The sequence below is a fragment of the Amphibalanus amphitrite genome, unplaced genomic scaffold (genome assembly GCF_019059575.1).
Source record: "Amphibalanus amphitrite isolate SeventyFive unplaced genomic scaffold, NRLGWU_Aamphi_draft 001722F_arrow, whole genome shotgun sequence".
Classification (NCBI taxonomy): domain Eukaryota; kingdom Metazoa; phylum Arthropoda; class Thecostraca; order Balanomorpha; family Balanidae; genus Amphibalanus; species Amphibalanus amphitrite.
Genome location: NW_024883215.1, coordinates 68,101 through 71,505, shown reverse-complemented (window position 1 = coordinate 71,505; position 3,405 = coordinate 68,101).

Here is a 3,405-nt window from a genome sequence, read left to right as displayed (position 1 = left end):
CTCTGACATTTCAGCGCGGCCAATTTTCCTTATATGGGCATGATACCAAGCTCAATTGAGCAAAGTAGACATGAACAAATGCAAATTAATGCATGATGTGAAGATGACAGAACAATGAATCTTCTTCACAGGTATCCTGAATAACTTTAATAGCGATGTGGACAGTTAAACTTACAAATATGACATTTGTTTAGTAGAACAAGAGCCGAACGTTCTTTCCGTGGCCGGTCAGGCGGGCCGAGAGCGCCGGGTCTGCGAGTCGATAAGGGTCATTTCACGCTTCTGAGTGGCCGACTTTGGTCCATCGTGACACTGAGCTGTGTGGTTGCGCCTTATTTTCGGCTGTGGGAGACGCATGTTAATGTTAGGAAGTATTGCTTCGCTAAATATTATTCTTTTGGCGTTCAGCTTTCACTGGAACTCAAAAATACATGTTTATGTTTTCACGAATGCCCGGGACAGCCCGTTGAATAAAAGATTATTAAGTTTTTACAAAAACGCAATTTTCAAAAAAGGCCATCGATCGATTTTGATAAAAATTACATTTTTGGATTCAGCTCACCGTCAGCTTTCGAATGGTATGTATCGTTTCTTTTGAGCCTGAGATGACCTTCCGACGAACCGTGCCTCCGCGGCACCGAGCGTGCCGATAGTTCTTTCTAGGAAAATGCGGAATGTGTTCGTGGCTGAGCTAGTCACAATGCCGTTTACATGATCAGGGCGGGTTGCATAGTCACCGCAGCCAATGGACTTGTCTGTCCTTTTAACAACCTGCAAAATGGTTCTAACGAGGTCACATTTCTAGCAACTCACTTGCCAGTGCAATGACGTCAAGTGAGTTATATGATGATAAAGTGAGTCGGCTAGTTTTTGCGAATTAGAAAAGAGATATTTCCATACACAAACATATAATCGGCTAACATCTTATGACCGAACAAGAGTCAACGAATGTCGATTGTATTCATAGTGCTCGTGAGGTCATAACCTCAAAAGATATATCCATCTCGCCTGAGCCGGCCAGAACCAGTCTGTGGAAAACGGACAACCCCCGCGCGGACCGAACCCGCGACCCCGCGATCCATAGCCTAACGCTTAACCGCTCCGCCACGACGTTTCTGGTGTCACGGTTCTCTGAACAGTAGCCGCGATGTGTTGAGTGATTAAAGCAGCATGGCATGACGCCTACCGCGCTCCGGATCAGTCGGCTGGGCCTCGGGCGAGGCCAATCACGTGACCAGTCGGCGGTGAGGGACGGGACTCCGTCGTGTAAATAAAGGGCAGGGGTCGAGGAGGGACGGGAGGTGGTCGCCGCCCTTTGAAATGGCAATAAACGTTTGGTCAACGGAAGCCGTCCTACTTGCAAAACAGTTGTTTTTTATCGCAAAGCGGAAAAATTCAAACTCATCGGCACATGGGTGGAGCAATTCACCCAGGTATTTCAATTATTTATCCCGATAGCTTCAGACCGTGTACGGAATGATCACCAATTCAAATTGCAATCGCTAAAAAATACAAGTGTGACTGCAATTACATTGCACCCTTCCATAAATATAAATTTAAAAAAGTATTGGCTCGCTTAGTAGTCAATTAGTCATATGCTTGCTTCAACGTCATTTCTTCTCTTCGTCTTTTTTATGAAAACGAGTGAACGTTGAAAGAAATGTTATGCTATTCATCCACTGACCATTTTATTTTATTAACTTATTTGTATGTCGAATTTCTCCCCCCCCCCCCCCCCACCCCATTAACTGGCAACGCCGTCCAGAAGGTCTCTTCCAAGTATAGGGTTATGGCGGTATCGTGCTTCGCTATGATCTCACACGCAGCACGCACACTGAACTGACTGTGATTGGCACTCACTGAGACAAACCAATGAGCCAATGAGCGCACTGTTGAGTATCCACCGGGGGCGGTGGACGGGGTCAAGGGTGATTGATACGAGCATGACCTCTGGCCGGCCTCCACCTGCCTCGACCCAGTTGTCGGGCGCCCGTGCCTTTGTCATACAGCATTTCTACTCATACAGCTATCGTAGGATTTTGCTACAGCGTAAATCTTGTAATACAGGTCATGTCGACGAGGCCCTCAATGAACAAAAAAGTTCGGCGGACAACCGAAGCCAATGCACAAATATTTTACAGAATTAGACTATACAGGTGGTTAAAATTTAAGGTATTCTGATCGGCTATTGTTATGCAAAACATCAATTCATTCAAATATTTTAAATAAAATAAATGGTAAATCTGATATTGTAGTAAGTTACAACTGCTCATTACGAACATCTTCTCTCAAATGCTGCTTTTTTCTATCTTCAAAACTGTAGCCTTGATAGTTAACGGCGTGGCGAACCACTCTGGCACGCTGCTCTCAGGACATTACACCGCTTACTGCCGACACCCGTACACGGCAGAGTGGTACGAGTACAACGACTCGCGGGTCCACGTGATGGACCAGAGAAACGTCAACAGCGGAAAGGCATACGTGCTGTTCTTTGAGCTGGCCGGCTCGAAACACCGCTCCGGCTCGACCCACGTCTAGTCATCCAGTCACGGGAGAGGAGCCTGCGATCGTCACCCGCTCGGGCCCTGTGTAGTCGCACCGACCGGCGCACATTCTGCTCGGACAACTCTAGCCAGCGGCCTATTGTGATTTGTGCTATTGTGTGTAAGGTGTTGTGAAAATTTATTGTAGGTACTGGCTGTCACAACCAGTCAGCTTACAACTATCTGCATATTTTAAAGGTACTAGCGGGGCATGGAGTTTGCGGTAAGCATTACCCATACGTTAAATTCACATTTATTTCAAATATAAAAAGCACTTTCAGTCAAAGCTCCCACGTGAATCCGTGACACGCTGGCTGCTTCACAAAATGGCATCGGGCATCGCTCTCGCACGCCTCGGGTCAAAGCTCACTGTTGCCCTGAGGCTGGTGTCCCTGTCACCCTACCTCCACCCACCCCTCCCACTGCACCGGCCGGTAGCCCCGCGGTCAACCCCTCCCCACCTCAGTCCCTCCCCCTCCTTGCCTGTCAGAGAGCAGCTCCTATCGGCCGATGCTGGTGTCCGGATCATCAATGGCAGGGCTACTCTCTACTGGAGGGTCCAGCAATGACTCCTTACTATTGCGTAGTACGCACGCGCGTAGGTTTACAACTCTGTGTTCAGTGGCGGTCACAGAAACATGACTCCGGGGTGCTCCAAGGGGCTCGATATTTCAGTTTTTTCGATGATAACGAGCATGCTGTGGCAGGTAGAATGGTGACACATTAGAGGAAGTTGTCAATCTGAAATACGAAGCTGTGCGATCCTCGCTTTTGACGATATATCTTACCGTCAAGGAATGGCGCTATGTTTTGTTCGATCACAGTAGAACCCCACATTACTTTAGCGGTGACCTGTACGTTC